The sequence below is a fragment of the Mustela lutreola genome, chromosome 12 (assembly GCF_030435805.1).
Source record: "Mustela lutreola isolate mMusLut2 chromosome 12, mMusLut2.pri, whole genome shotgun sequence".
NCBI classification, from domain to species: domain Eukaryota; kingdom Metazoa; phylum Chordata; class Mammalia; order Carnivora; family Mustelidae; genus Mustela; species Mustela lutreola.
In genome coordinates, this window is record NC_081301.1 from 29844854 (window position 1) to 29860867 (window position 16014).

Genomic DNA, 16014 nt, shown 5'->3' on the forward strand with positions numbered 1-16014 from the left:
AAAGTCCAGATTTAAGAAACAATGGAAAAAGCCTTTAAAATTTGCTGGATCATCTTATCTTTAATGCCCACTAGTTATAACATTTTATGAATCTAAAGTTCTATAAATGAATTCTATATACTGTCCCTTTGATTTGAAGATGCCCTCAATTATAAAAGACATGCCATATCTGGAAACTTTAAGTTTTTTAGGGGGAAATAAAAGCAATAAAAGTATACTTCTTATAAGATTCCCTCCAGCTTCAAAAATATTAGAAAGTCTTTGTAACAAATTGTCCCAAGGCTGTCAGGAGGGATGTGTAGGGCCCACCTCCATGAGCTCAATGTGCCCGTGTGTGGTCTCAGCACTGAAGCTAGTCTCAGGCACAGTCTCTCAGAGAAGAACCAGCGCACTAAATCCCCAAGCTTCATATTTAGCATAAGTTTCCTCTTTTTTCAGAATCTGTAGAAGCCCCGATATTAGGGTTATATCCAGAACCCATCTTATTTTTTAAAAATGTGAATTGGATCACAAATCACCACGGAAATGCAAATCAAAACCGCAATAAGGTATCACCTCACACCTATTAAATGGCTATTATCAAAAAGACAAGAGATCACAAATGTTGCAAAGATGCAGAGAAAAGGGAACCCTCATGCACTGTTGGTAGAAAAAAAATTGGTGCAGCCACTATGGAAAACAGTACAGAGGTTCCTCAGAAAATTAAAACTAGAACCACCATATGAGGCAGCAATTTCATTTCTGGGTATATATCCAAAGGATTGAGATCAGAATCTAAAAGAAATGCTCTGCACTCCTGTAGCCATTGCAGCATTATTTACTGTAGCCAAGACACGGAAGCAACCTAAATGTCCATCAACAGATGAATGGATACAGAAAATGTGTTGTACACATACGATATAATATTAGTCAGCCTTAAGAAAAAAGGAAGTCTTGCCAATTCTGATGACATGGATAAGCTGAGAGAGTGTAAAATAAGCTAAACACAGACAAATACAACATACCATTTATATGAGGAATCTAAAATAGTCAAACTCATTGAACAGAGAGTAGAATGGTGGCTTCTAGCATCTAGGGGCTGGGGGAGAGGGAAACAGAAAAGTATTAACCAAATGGTAAAGTTTCAGCTAACAAGAAGTCTATAGCAATTGTACACTTTAAAACTTGATAGGATCTTATGTTAAATCTTCGGTTAAACCTTTGCTAAGATCTTACGTTAAATGTTATCACATAGTAAAAGTAATAATAATTAAAGAGGGTGAGAGGAAACTTTTGGAGGTGATAGATGTATCTGGTATATACCCTGTTGGTTTCCTGAGTGTATATTTATCTCTAACTCATCAAGTGGTATACATTAAATAAACAAAATTAAAATTAAATGAAAAAAATTGTCCATATCTCTCTTCTTTTGGATATCATACAAACTGAGAGACTCTATCTTAATTTTCCATGTGAGACAATCAGAGACTATTTTAGGCTTCCTTATGTAAGAGTATGCATATGGAAACATTGATAGATTATAAAAATATACATGATGAAAAGAAGGGAATCAATCGAGGAAATAGAGATATATATTCCTATGAAATATAGTTGTTGCAATAAATAAATTCTAGAAAATTTCTGAATTGGGTTTTTGCCAAATTCTCAAGAGAACCCTGATTCAACAAATCATGTAGTCATGAAATGACAAAGAAAACATTAATAAAAAATAAAATGGAAATATCTAAATTTATCTGTTAGTTGTGGTGAGTGATAAATATGTCTGGGTCCCAAATTTCTGAACCCTGTCTTGACCCCTCCTTTCAGTACCTTGGCAAAGGCCACCCCCTTAGAGTCTGTGCACAAGTGACTATTATGGGAAAATCATCCCCAAATCTTGATGTCATCTGTCTTCTTAGATTGTGCTATGAAATAGGAATTGTGCCCAGATGAGTCATTCTTTTGCCTGGGGAGACTTCACTCTGGTTCTGGCTTTGTCTTCCAATTGAAGGAAGCAAAGTTTTCGAGTGGGAGGAGGACTCAGCCTCCCCCGATGGTACCAGCTGTGAAGAGGAGCAAGGTGGGAAGCCATTCAACAGGGAATATCTAAAAAGACCAAAAGGCACCTGAGCATTTATCTTAACCCAGCTCTATTGAAGAGATCCCCGGATAAGAAAGAAGGCTTCTCAGATCTCAGAGAAAGAGCATGAGCTCCCTCTAGAGGACAGAGTGCAAGCCGGCAGGTCCCCATTTGATGCCCCCAATAAACTTACCTGGGATTTTACTTCCCTTTTCCAGAAAAGGCATGTGAGACTCCTTCACTGCTTTGAGCATACCTCTCTTACCGTACTTATCATGTGGCGTTATCTGTTACAGCCCATCTCTCCCCTGCAGGTGTGAACCCTGAAGGAAACCAGAATATGTCATCTCCAAAAACGTCACTTTGACATCAAGATTGTTTTGCCATCTAAAGGGCAGCAGAGGCAAAAAGGACACTGACCTTCCTTTTTATTCCTGAAAGCAGAAGATGAAAGTCCTGTGTGAAAGATGCCTCCCCTATAACAGAAGGGCAGAAAAGTTCTTATCACCAGAGGTGGGAGACTATGCTGAGAGAAATCTGTACAAACCAACCTCGTTCAACTAACCCTTCCATCTCAGTCACCTCTCCACCAGTGACTGTCCCAAAGCTTGGTCTTTTCATGTTTCCCCAATTTACTACTTTTGCCTGATTTAGAATATAGACGTTCAGCTCTAACTGCTTCCCTGGGTCTTCATTTTCTTGTGGGGCCACGTACATGTGAAAATCTGTTTGCTTTTCTCCTGTTAACCTGTTTTATGTTGATTCAATTTTCAGGCCCAGCTGAGGAGACCCTACCAGGGGAGAGGTCAAGTTTCTCCTCCCCTTCAGCCCCTGAGGGAAGTCTTCTCCATCATTCGTAACAGTGCCTGGAACACAGGCAGCCCTCAGCAATGGTACCCGTTGGAGGAATGAAAGCATCTATAAGAAAGAAACAAAAACTGACCACATTCCTATCTTGTAATGTTCAGTTCTTTTTCTACTTTCTCTTTTGTTCTTCTATCTCTGTCACATATTATAATTAACATTCTTTTTTTAAAAAAGATTTTATTTATTTATTTGACAAACAGAGATGACAAGTAGGCAGAGAGGCAGGCAGAGAGTGAAGAGGAAGCAGGCTTCCTGCTGAGCAGAGAGCCCGATGCGGGACTCGATCCCAGGACTCTGAGATCATGACCTGAGCCGAAGGCAGAGGCTCTAACCCACTGAGCCACCCAGATGCCCCTAGCATTCTTTTTTTTTTTTTTTAAGATTTTATTTATTTATTTGTTAGAGAGAGAGAGAGAGAGAGAGAGAGCACGCACACATAAGCAGGCAGCGGCGGAGAGAGAAGCAGGCTCCCTGCAGAGCAAGGAACCCGATGTAGGACTCGATCCCAGCACCCCAGGATCATGGCCTGAGCCAAAGGCAGTGGCTCACCCTACTGAGCCACCCAGGCGTCCCTATAATTAAAATTCTTATGGCCCCTGCATAGGCCATATTTCATTTAATTCTTACAGCTCTGTTGGGGGCGTATGTCTGTGCTTGCCTTTACTAAATGAGAAAACTGACATTCATAGTGGTGAAATGAGTAGTTGAAGGTCCCAGAATCAGGCAGTTCCCCTATGGCCTTTTCTCTGTCGCCCAAGTACAAGTATGCAGGAGGCAGGAAGCCAGGGGCACTCCAAGGTGGATGTCCCAGCAGGCAGTCGGCAAACCAGAAGAGGTCACTAAGGAATAAAAGACCACAGTTTCTCTGAGCAGAATCTACTTGGCTGAACACACTCATTTTCAGGGGTGTTTGTTGGCAAAGGCAGGAATCACAGGGACTGAATGATCTCAGAGGATGCCAGAGCTCTGGATTTATCATAGACATTGATTTGCTATGAGATGTAAAGGAAAACATTTCTTTTGCCAATCATTCCACCAGCCATTGTTTTAGGAATTATCTCTTGCCATCACAGAAAGCTTGGGTAGAAAGAAGTGGTTAAGCACCAGGGCTTGGGAGTCGAATCTGCTGGGGTCATGTCTTAGCTCAGTATGACCTTGGGCAAATTACATAAGCTCTCCACTTGCTTACCTGGAAAATGGTGAGGTCGAGGTCAACACCTATCAATTGAAAGATGTATGTAACATGCTTGGTTCACATTAAAGGCTGAATCAATGCTAGCGGTTCTTGCGTCTGTGGTTGGTAGTGGAAGGGATGTGAGTTCACTTTGGGGCCCTTTAAGTTTGAGGTGGTGGAACCTCAAAATGGGGATGAACCAAGAGCAGAGTGAAGTGTGTATAGTCACACATAGCCTACGGGGGGATTAACCAGACGTACTCTCTGTTATGCAATCTGGAAATACATTTTGGGGTCTTTTTTTTAAGATAGATTCTATTTTATAAACAATAACTCATTTTTACAAGAACCTTCAGGAAGTGCTACTATAGACATGGATCAGACATGAAGAAAAAGTACATGAGTCAAATTAAATGGTGTCTAGGAGATGCCAAAATATTTAAATGAGGAAATGAGGAAATGGTAGGCTATTTGGCTGAGGCTTAACCCACTGAGCCACCCACGTACCCTGCTAACAAATATTTTGAGATTCTTATTGCCTGTTAAGTACCCTTCCTTTTATTCTTAACATTGATAAAGGAAAAAAAGAAGACAAGTAAACACTCTTGGCAAAGGGTGTGTCATTCATTCACTTTTAAAAGAATCTTACCTCTATTTTGTTTCATTTGTTTCCACTCTTATCTTTTCTTTGGGTCTATTTTTTCTTTCAACTTAAGTAGCTCAGCTTAATTTTTAGTCTCTTTGCTATTGTGATATAAGCATTTAGAACAAAAAAAAAGTCTTTTATTTAAAATTTTCTGAATCTACATTTCTACTGTGTCACTTATAAAGAGCATCTACTGATTTAAAAAAAAAAAAAAAATCCAAGGGCGCCTGGGTGGCTCAGTCATTAAGCCTTCAGTCTGCCTTCAGCTCAGGTCATGATCCCAGCGTCCTGGGATCAAGCCCAGCCTCAGGCTCCCTGTTCTGTGGGAAGCCGGTTTTTCCCTCTTCCACTCCCCCTGCTTGTGTTTCTGCTCTCACTATCTCTCTCTGTCAAATAAATAAATAAAAATATTTCTTTTTTTTTTTTAAGATTTTATTTATTTATTTGACAGAGAGAAATCACAAGTAGACGGAGAGGCAGGCAGAGATAGAGACAGGGAAGCAGGCTCCCTGCTGAGCAGAGAGCCCCATGCGGGACTCAATCCCAGGACCCCGAGATCATGACCTGAGCCGAAGGCAGTGGCTTAACCCACTGAGCCACCCAGGCGCCCCTGGTGACCTTAATCTATTCATATTTGTCATAATTGAGATTTTTAAATTTATTTCTACCATCTTATTTTGCACTGTCTCTTCTTCCATTTCTGTTTCACGCTCCTTTGTTGCCTTTTTGGGGTGGAATGCGTCTTTTCTCCTTTATTCTTTTTTTTTTTTTTAAGATTTTATTTATTCTCCTTTATTCTTGAAGCACCTGTTCAATTTGTTTTGGAAGTCAGAAAGGATGATGCGTATCTGGATCTTCATCTACATTTATATCCTCTGGCCAGCGCACGGTTTATGTGGTTTCTCCTCCTCTCCTCTCGCAGGGATGTCGAGATTCGCTCAGGTCAATACTGCCGGCTCGTAGACGGTCAGACGGGCTTCATTCCCAGGCCGAGTCGTTGGGTGGCTCCGCTTTCTGTTGCCCCCCAAAGCGTTGGCGCTCGCTGCCTCCCGCGTCCAACTCCGCAGCCTCTGCCTCCACCGGGGCCACCGCCTGCTCGTGCGCCCCCTGCAGGTCGTCCGGCCATCTGCGCGCAGGCAACGGGGACGCGCAGAGGGGCCGCGCGCTCCCTGCAGACGGCCTGGACTGTCCCATTCGCTTCCCCTTCCCTGCCGCTGCGCGCCCCCGACTCCGCCTGCCACGGCGATAGCACCCCCTCCCCAGCAAGAGCGCGACCTGCGGGGACGAAGACCCCCACCTCGACCCCCCTCTGGGTGCCACAGGTCCCTGCATGCCGACCCCGCACCCGCCGCCCGGCCCCGCCAGCTCCTCCTGCAGGAGCCCCGCGCTGATGCCTGCCCGCAGCCAGAACTAGAGCTTCAGTGTTCCTTCTTGTTATGTGAAGACAGACAATTTTCTAAGAACAAATACCTCAAACTTAAAAGCAATATCACGCTTAACAAGAGAACCCTAGTAGATTACCATGAAAAAGAATTTAGAAATAAAGAAGTTCACGATTATCACAAAATTTTAGCCTTTGTAAGGGCTAACCAATGGGTAAGAGGCTATTGAAAAGGACTATGGCAATACTTTATTAATCGTACAAGAGATCATTTCTCTTAGAGTAGGATATTCAAGATGGAAGGACATCGAGTGAAAAACAGAACTAGTTATGAATGTCAAAAAGAAGGTAAGTTACTAAAGAGATTTTATATAATGAAAGAAGTAGATTTTCTAATAGCAGTAATACGTTAAAAATATAAAGGAAAAATATCTCACTTAACACAGCAACAACAAAAAAGCTCCTAGCATAAACTTCTCAAGAAATGCATAGAGCCGATTATCACAAGAACTGTGATCATTTAGTGAATTATGAAAATGAAAATGTAAATGGGGTGCCATTTTTATCTTTCTTGGTGCTAAGTTCTAACAACACAGCAATTATTTCCTATAATTTCAATCAGAATGTCAAATTGAAAATTTCACAAAACCCTTTTAAAGTTCACTTGGAAGATTAAAAGATAAGAGGAGCCAAGAAACCTTTGAAGAAGATTGTTGGGGAGGTCATCTAGATATTTACATGTATCATAAAGTTAAAGTAATTAAAACAGAATTGAGTACTACAAGGAAAAAGTAAAATGCATTCATAGAAAACGAGAAAGCATAATATGCATGTGTGTGCTATAGGCGCATATACATGTATGTATTATTTTTTAAAAAGATTTTATTATTTATTTGAGAGAGAGGGAGTGAGCATAAGGAGGAGGGGAGGGAGAGGGATGGAGAAAGGGGGAAACAGACTCTCTGCTGAGCAGGGAGCCCAACTCAGGGCTCAATGCCGGGCTCTATCCCAGACCCCTGGGATCATGACCTGAGCTAAAGGCAGACACTTAACCCACTGAGCTACCCAGGTGCCCCTACATATATGTATTAATCAAGTATATTATGAACAGTATCTCAGAAGAACGCTGAATTGTTTTAGAAATAGTGTTGTGATTATGGTAACAGAACACTTCATCATGGTGGTCCAATATCTTTTGAACACCTTTCTCACTTTGTAAACAAGTCCTGCTTTCCCAGGAGAATCCATAAATCAGGTCTATGACTTAGGTCTACACTCCCCGTTACTCTGCCCCCATGACACCTGATGTGGAGAAGAGCCACATGAGGGGGCATATTCAGGGAGGCTATTCCTCTGGGACATGTGGTGTCACGAGTGTTTTGGGGCAGTCGTGTTAGAGTTGTAGATGTCCCCCTGAGTCCATTTTTTAAAAAGTTCTTTTCGTTAGAACCATCCTGTGGTATGGTCAGATGTGCTGACCATGACTGTCTTGTTCTTGGCTGCGTATTATACCCTACAATCCTAGTTCTTTGGCTCTCACAGAGGTCTGTGAGTTACCAAATACCCTTTAACAAAGCCTTCTCTGCTTAAGCTAGTAATGGACTGAATGTGTCATCACAAAATTCATATTCCTAACCCCTGATGTAATGGTACTAGGAGGTGGGGCCTTTGGGAAGCCTTTGGGGAGCATTTGGGGAGCCTTCATGGATGAGATTAGTGCCTTTATAAGAAGAGACAGGGGAGAGCTTGTTTCCTTTCTCTCTGCTTGGTCCTGTGAGGATACAATGAGAAGACAGTCATCTGCAAACCAGGAGACATGTCCTCACCACACCCTGGTTCTGCCAGCACCTTGATCTTGGACTTCACAGCCTCCAGAACTGTGAGAATATAAATGTTTGTTGTTTAAGCCACCCAGTCTATGGTATTTGGGTAGAGCAGCCCAAGCTAAGACAAGTTGAGTCTGTTATTTGCACTTAAGAACATGCATGAAGAAGGTTAAGAACAGCATGGCTGGGACATCTGGGTGGCTCAATTGGTTAAATGTCTGCCCTTGGTTCAGGTCATGATCCCAGGGTCCTGGGACTGAGTCCTGGGTAGGGCTCCTGCTCAGTGAGGAGCCTGCTTCTCCCTCTGCCTATGGCTCTCCCTGCTTGTGTTCTCTCTCTGACAAATAAATAAATAAAATCATATTTAAAAAAAAAAAAAAAGAACATGCATGCCTCACATACTTTACTATTTGGGAAAAATACATTTAAATTCCTGTTTCAAACTATTCATTAAAAATAAAAAACATCTGGATTAATGAATAAAATGTAAGAACACACACACACAAAACCAAACATACACTAAAACACCAAAAAACAAAAACCCAGAGATAAACCAAAAGAGAACTAGCCAGACTAATAACAATGGTATGAGTAGATCAAAAATATGTCTCTGGATGAACTAGCAGACAATGAGAAATGGAAATGTGGTCAGCTAAGTGGTTTCATGACATTAGAAGATACAATTAAACCAACTGTCCAGGAGTTGCACACCTCTTCATAATTCTCAGTCCAGGCAAGAATTTTTGTCTGTGTACTTCATACCGAGCACGCTTTGTGAGGGGATTATTGGACAATGTCCTGAGCGTGAGTAGCGCAGACCAGTTTTTGCTTTTGGCCCGCAGGCAAGTCAGAGCATAGCATACCAAAAGCACATCAGTGTTATTCACCGGAAACAGTTCCAGCAGGAAAGGTGTGGGCCTGGGTAGGCAACGTGTCCATTCTTTGCACCTCTGACGGACTGGACCGACTGCATATTCGTCCAGGGATCCTCTCCTGATGTTTCTTTCAGGCGATCTTCCCAATAATTAAGGGACTTAAGCCCAGGTTTACAGTCCTTTGCTGTAGAACAAAGATATCTCTCTTTCTACATAATCAAGAGACATGGGACAGGGCCTTTCAGAGGCCACAGGAGATCTAAGCTACTCCCCTAATTTTCAGCTTCCAGTAAATATGTTAAAAATGAAGAAATGGCAAAACCAGGATTATTTTGGGTGCATACATTTAACATGTTAATGCTCTGAATATACACATCTAACAATAATTTTGTGTATAACTCATTTGGTGATAATGTCAAAACCAAATTTGAGTCCTTTCTTAAATGTGAAGCTCAGATCTTCCTATCTTTATGTGTTGGTCCTGGTTAAAGTTAAATGCCCCAAATTTAAATAGTCTGTATGTTAATAGCCAAGTAGTTCCAGCCTTGGCTAGATGCCCTCCTTGGCCAAGATGGAAAACTTCTTTGATACATACCTAATGAAAACAGCCCTGTTGCTGGCTTTATAAGCAATTGTGTAAAAATGTCACACCAGTTGTGGGCTTGACTTTGAAGACCCCCTTTAAAGGAGGTAAACATCTAGGAACAAATAATTTAAAGTTCCGAATTGCGCAGATCTTCCCTTGCCTTTCTTCCAGGCCATGATTAGCTAACAGAGTCACAGTTTGTCCTTGCCATGTCTAGCTCAAGAAAGTGAAATTACATCATCTGGGTACAAAGGAATACTTGTCCTTTGTTCATTCTTCTCTGGTGTTTTCTGGTTCTGTTCCACTCCCACATTCAGAGCAGTAGGGCAAGGGGAAAACAGGCCCACAGGAGGATTGTTCCTCCTCGAAGCCTGGCACCCACCTCCCTCTAAAACACGCACCTGAACTTCTACCTCAGAGCAGGAAAACCTCAACCCTCTCGCTTCTGGTCAGTGGGTCTGCGTTTGGATTCTTCCCTTACCATCTCAGAGAAAGAGATGATCCTCCTTTGAACTCACAAGGGGGCTTGCCTCTCTCGTGGCCCTCACCACACAACCTTGGAATATGCTTACGAGAGAAACCAAAATTGTGATGTAATACCAAATACCCCTGAAGGAAGGTGGGGCAGGTTGGCGAAGCTTCAGGTTTTCTGAGTGGCCTATCAGAGCAGAGCACAGGGCTCTTTCTGACAGCCCAGAACATTGATTTGTTTGGAGATACAAAGGTCTGGAGGTGTGTGGTGGGGTAATGCCTCAGCCTACTGGTTAAGTACAAACAATTCGGACTTCTAAGGACAAACTGAGAGGGAAGAAATGAACAGGGGACATGGCAGAGGAGAGAAGTAGAGCCTCTAATAGTGACTGGACCACCCCACCTGGGTGAGGGGGGCTGTTTCGAAGGACTTTTAGGAACAGGGATGACTAAAGTTCCGTTTTAAATTGTTCTATGGCCATCATGTAATACCCTTCCTCTCCACAGACCATTAGCTATGTCTATGGTTAAATCAATTATACAAGGAGGCCGTTAGAGGTGTCGCGAATGCCAGAGAGCCTACCTAAGCAAGCCAAAATCTAAGCTGGTAAATGCCTCAAGGTTACGAAATGGAAACCAAAGGACAGCCAATCCCTAAGAGCCAACTAGGTTTTAAGCCGTAGCTAATCAGTAATTTCTTTTCTCAGTTTCTGCCTTTTAACTAGAAGTCTTTCTTCAACTCTCCTGAAAGGAATGCTTCTAACCACTTGGTGTTATTCAAATAAGTTCTTAGGGTTTTAATATGACTCATTTAAACTTTTAACATTATGAAAAGACTTTCCGCATTGTTCACTTGTTTGTTTTTGCTTTTTTATGGAAATCTAATGAAGGAGTCAAGTTACCCTCTGGGTCACCAAGGTAGGGACAGGACTCGTATCCTTGCTTGGGGCATGACCGGTGTGCTTGACTGATTCAGTGAAATGAGAAGCGCTGAGCCAGAGTGACCTTAACCCCCAGAATCTCCCTCAAAGCTGGGGGAAGGCTTGGGCTTTCTGGAGGTTGTCGAACAGAGGTTTGAGCCAATTCTATCTGGATCTACAAGGGCAAAGAAAGCCAAGCAGAGGTGTGAGTTAACCATAGCTCTTTGCGATCTTGCCTTCTTGCCCTCCTAGACCCAAAAGGGACCTTCACTTTTGCAGAACCACTACTGGCAGCTAACCTTAAAATTCCAGAATGCATGACAGAAAAGATCCCAGGGACAGTGTCTCTGGGGGCTGGAGGAGAGGAGGGAGCACTGGAAAAAAGATTGGCCGGTTTGACCACACACCGCATGGACAAGAGTTCTAGCAATCATACTTAATGCATATTGACCATGCTCCTTGACCATGACATTCCAGAATATAGTTACTTGTAATAATAAGTGATTGCCTTTTGTCTCCCCACTTTCTAAAGTGGTGGTTTTTACACCCCCCACCCCTACCACTGCCCCACCAGGATCAAAGGTCTTTGTTTTCCCTGGACAACGGGCCCAAAGGAGAGCCTCTGGCAGAAGAGGGCAGGCCCAGGGCAGGAAACAGATTTAAAGAGGGTGAATTCTCCCCTCTCCTGCCTCAGGGGAACCAGCAGTTGCCTAACAGGGTCCGTCTGCCCACAGCCTCCTTCGTGGAGGTGCCAATAATTGGATGCGGACCTCCCTGGGCTCCCTGCCTCAGAGATGACTTGTTCCAGCCTCATAGTTACACCTCTGTCTGGCCCTGCAGTGGGGCCCAGCACAGCCGGGAGCCAGCTCTGCCACAGGGAACTGGCCTGCAGAGGTGCAGCTCAGCCATGTTTCCAGAATGGTGGGCACAGGCGTGCTGAGGAAATCGGCTCCTGCCTGCCTGGCGTGGTGGCCATTCCTGCAGCTCCACCTGCTTTTTTAACTCTGGAAGAGTGGCTGCATGGCCAGCTCGCTCTCTGTTTTTCCTTTCTCAGGTTTTTGTTTAAATTCTAGTTAGATAACATACAGGGTAATATTGTTTTGGGTGTAGAATTTAGTGCTTCAACACTTCTGTACAACAGCTGGTGTCATCACCACAAGTGCCCTCCTTAGTCCCCGTCACCTATGTCGCCCTCCCCGCTGGTGATCATCAGTGCATTCTCTGTGGTTGAGAGTCTGTTTCTTGGTTTTCCTCTCTTTTTTCTATGTTTGTTTCTTTTGTTTCTTAAATTCCAAATTCCCCATAAGAGTGAAGTCATATGGTATTTGTCTTTCTCTATACATTATACTCTCTAGCTCCATCCAGGTTGCTGCAAATGGCAAGATTTCATTCATTTTTATGGCCAAGTAATATTCCATTATATAGATATACCACACTTTCATTATCTATTCATCAGTCAATGGACATTTGGACTCTCTCGATAATTTGGCTATTGCTGATAATGCTGCTATAAACATTGGGGTGTGTGTATCCCTTTGAATCTGTATTTGTGTATCCTTTGGATAAATGCCTAGTAGAGCAATTGCTGGGTCATAGGGTAGCTCTATTTTTAACTTTTTGATCCTTCCTATTGTTTTCCAGAGTGGCTGCACCAGTTTGCATTTCCACCAACAGTGCAAGAGGGTTCCCCTTTCTCCACACCCACACCAACACCTATTGTTATTGTGTTGTTAATTTTCGCCATTTTGACAGATGTGGGGTGGTATCTTCTTGTACTTTTGATTTGTATTTCCCTGATGATGAGTGCTTTTGAACATCTTTTCATGTGTCTGTTGACCATCTGTATATCTTCTTTGGAAAACGTCTTCTGCCCATTTTCTAACTGGGTCTTGGGTTTTTTTTGGGTGTTGAGTTTTATAAGTTCTTTAGAGATTTTGGATATTAGCCCTTTATCACAAATGTCACTTGCAAATATCTTCTCCCAATCCACAGGCTGCCTTTGGATTTCATTGATTGTTTCCTTCATTGTGCAGAACCTTCTTATTTTGATGAAGTCCCAATAGTTATTTTTGCTTTTGTTCCCCTTGCCTCAGGAGAAGCATCTAGTAAGAAGTTGTTATGGCCAATGTCGAAGAGGTTCCTGCCTGTTTTCTCCTCTAGGATTTTAATGGTTTTCTGTCTCACTTTTAAGTCCCTAATACATGGACATCCCTTTATTCATCTCTCCTCCTTCATGCTTCTTTCCACTTTCTACAAATCACATTACCATTTTATCCCATCTCCTCAGACCTGCTTCTACCTCTCTCTTCATCCTTTTCAAAGTATAAGTCACCCTTTCAAACTTTGGATACCCTAATGGGTGAAAAAAAAATCCTTCCTCATCTAAAAATCCCCACTATCTTCTTGTGGGGGGAGTGTTCATTTTCTTGGGTGTGGGTATGCCACTTTTGAGATGAACTCAGGATCCAGCTTAATTTTTCTGCTTATTAAATGAAGAAAGCTTCTGAGGGTGGGAGTGAGGTGTGAGTATTCAGGATGAAGATACACAGGACATGATGAGGTTGGGTGTTGTGACTCTTCTTTGGTAATTGAGAGGCAAAAGGGAATTTGGAGAATGTAGAAGAAGGGGATGATGATGAAGAAGATGATAGCAACTGTTATTTATCTGGTAATTAATCTTTACCAGGCATTATGCAAAACCCTTTTTGTTCATCATCATTAAGCCAATCTTCCAACAATGTTGTAGCTTACATTGGACTATTATCCTTTTGCTGCTGAAGCAACTGAGGCTCAAAGAGCTTAGAGGACTTACCCAAAATAACACAGCAAGGAAGCTCTGAGTCAGAATTTAAGTGCTATATGACTTCAAAGTCCAGATTCTTAATGATGAAAGGATATTGACATGCCACAAAATAATTTATGTCTGGATATTCAGAAAGGCACAAGGTTGAGTTTGAAATTTAATTACCTGGGAGGCTGAATGATCCTGTTCTTCACTTTGTGGGAGAGTAGATGGCACTGAGGTGGTCACTAAGCAATGGACTGGCCCACTATTTGCAGATGCTGGCTGACTGGCTGCCTCTCAGAGTCTGGGCTCTTCATCCAGCTTTCCAGGATCTGGTCAGCTTGGCACTCTTCATTCCTGTGGGACGGAGCCACCCAAAGGGAAGGGGAATATGAGACAGGGAGTTAGAACTACCCATGTTCTTTCATACATACCAGTATTTTGAAGATTTCTTTCCTCCTCCCCCCAAGCTTTATTTCTTTATTTTAGAGAAAGAGATTACGAGTAGGAGCGCAAGCTGGGGGAAGGACAGAGGGAGAGAGACTCCTTCAAGCAGACTCCCTGCTGAGCACAGAGTCTGATGCCTAATGCCAGCTCAATCCCAGAACCCTGAGATCACGACTTGAGCTGAAATCAAGAGTCAGACGCCCAACCAACTGGGTCACCCAGGTGCCCCAGTATTTTGAAGATTTCTAGTTAATAAATAATCTATTTTAACAATACTTCCCAAAACAAAACATTTCACAGTCTAATCTAAGTTTCTTTTACTGTTGTTTAAAATCATTTACTTTTTTTAGGACAACCATGTGTGTTAAAAACATGCAATTTCAGTGGAGAAGACCACAGAATATTGCTGCTAGAAGCAATCCCTCCTTCACTGCAAAGATGATGAGTCCAAGGCCCTAAGATGGCTTTAAAATCACAGATTGATATTTAAGTCCTTTCCCCAATACTTACTAATGATGTGACCTTGAGCCAGAGATAGGATCAATTCCTTCCTCCCCAAAACAACGCCTACCCAGCTAAATGATGTATTCTATGTGAAGTGCCCACAAAAAGTCCTGGGAGGAGTAAGTGGTCAACAAATGGTACTGCCTTCCCTTGGGCAATATGTTCCATTGTTCAGCATAGAACTAGGGCCAGAACCTTGTTTTCTGATTCTCGTGTGTGTGTGTGTGTACACATGTACACGCATATCACAGGAGCACTGGTAGCGTTTGCTTCCCTGGAGTAGCTCAGTCTAGTCATCCTGTAATTAGGTAGGGCTTTATTGTTTCCAAAGCACTCACTTAGATGCTATCGCTCACTCGGGGACCACACGGAAACGTTATACAGGGGTGGTATTCCTAAGCCCACTTTGCACGTCAGGAATTAGAGGCCAAGAGAACATGGTTTCCTTCAGTCCCCTGGCTAGCCTGGGGCAGAACTAGACCACCACCCACATCTTTTGCCTCCCTAGCTCTACCTCTTTCTACTGGTGCGCAATGCCTTCCCATCCTGAAGGCCAGACAGTTCCACCAAAGAGATAAGGAATAGTGAAAAAAATACATGTGGGGGGTCATAAATGACATAAGTGACTGAGAGTCCTGATTAGATAGGGAAGAATTGAACTTTGATATGATTGAGCAAAAGGCAAAGAGAGAACACTGACACAGCAGTAAACAACTCATTCGGAGGGAATCTGGGACAGTGGGGGCTGGTGGTCACGGCTGACCCCAGTGTAACTCTTTCCTGTCAGATAACTACTGGTCACCCTAATCCTGAAATTCTGCAGCCCCATCTTTTCTGACTCCATCTCTCCAGCGTCCTAACAGCCCGCATGTTTCCTCAGACAAGACAAACCTTGTTCTTTATCACGTTCAAGCTTTAGCTGTTTCTAGTCTCAAGGGGATGGTATTTCTAAGCCCTAGAATTTAGGTCATTTTACATTCTCACTCTCCTTCTGCACATAGGTCTTCTAGTCTGACGCACTGGATCAGATGGTATGGAGTGCGGCTTAGCCATGTGGCAGTCTGGAATATCTAGACTTTTCTTTCATGTTACTTCATGGAGCCTTCATTGAACCCTCAGTAACAAATCACCACCACCACAACTTGGTACTTTCTTTAATATGCATTCTCTTATTTGGTTTGATTTTATTTGATTCTCACCTCAACTTTCTCTTCCCACTCCTTAGATTAGAAGTGTCTTGACAACAGGCCTGCCTTCCTCGTCGGGTATTCTCTACAAAAGTATCCTCTCTGCGAAATGCCTCTGGAGCTAACCAAATGCCTTATACAGAGAACCTCAATACACACTTTGGGAATCATGCTGAAATAACACTAGCTCCATCCCTGGGACCAAAACAATGACTGCTGCTTTCAGGTTGCTGACACCATTCCCACTCCCACAGCAGATCGCAAGACAGTAAGGAAACATCTGCAC

General features: G+C 42.9%; 1 long non-coding RNA gene across 1 annotated transcript; it reads right to left on the bottom strand.

Moving 5' to 3' along the window:
* Positions 1-222: 222 nt before the first annotated feature.
* On the bottom strand, positions 223-14630 carry LOC131812816 (uncharacterized). Its single transcript, XR_009346496.1, has 3 exons — positions 14548-14630; positions 13774-13947; positions 223-2382 (listed from the first exon to the last, which is right to left on the bottom strand). It is a non-coding gene; the product is annotated as an uncharacterized LOC131812816 (long non-coding RNA).
* Positions 14631-16014: the final 1384 nt, after the last annotated feature.